We start from the raw sequence: 515 nt of genomic DNA, 5'->3' as shown, positions 1-515 counted from the left end.
AGTATATCTATTGAGTGCTTGATTTGTACACTGGGAATACCATAGAGCACAGATAGCCATGGTCTCTGGCCTCATGGAGCTCACAGTTTGGCAGAACTCAAGACAGTACAAAGAAAAAGCATCCAAATGATTATTTAATATTCAGTTGTCATTGAGTATTCCACGGGAATAGCACAGATCATCACACAGATAATGGCGGTTAGAGAGGCATCTGAGGCGGCCTTTCAGCTGGGCTGGAGGCTGAGGAAGGCAGAGGGCACAGCCTGCTGAACACCTCGCAGGAGGAAGGAACAACGCTGTTTTAAGGCACTGAAAAGGCCGGTGTGGCTGGAGCATAATAAAGAGGCAATTGTCATGAGGTGTGACTGGTAGGAGACAGATAATAGCACATGGCTTCTGAAGCCAAATTGTGAATTTTCCTTTTTTTTTTTTTTTTGAGACAGAGTTTCACTCCTGTCACTCAGGCTGGAGTATGATGGTGCCATCTCGGCTCACTCCAGTCTCCACTTCCTGGG

General features: G+C 46.4%; 1 protein-coding gene across 1 annotated transcript in view; it reads left to right on the top strand.

Annotated features, from left to right (window-relative positions):
* Positions 1-515, top strand: part of GPN3 (GPN-loop GTPase 3) — a 15,726-nt gene that overhangs the window by 8,420 nt on the left and 6,791 nt on the right. The gene's annotated exons all lie outside the window — the stretch shown is intronic.

Source organism: Colobus angolensis, unplaced genomic scaffold, assembly GCF_000951035.1.
Source record: "Colobus angolensis palliatus isolate OR3802 unplaced genomic scaffold, Cang.pa_1.0 Scaffold10, whole genome shotgun sequence".
Lineage (NCBI taxonomy): Eukaryota > Metazoa > Chordata > Mammalia > Primates > Cercopithecidae > Colobus > Colobus angolensis.
Note: the sequence above shows the minus strand (reverse complement) of the source record. Positions and strands in the feature narration are given on the sequence as shown.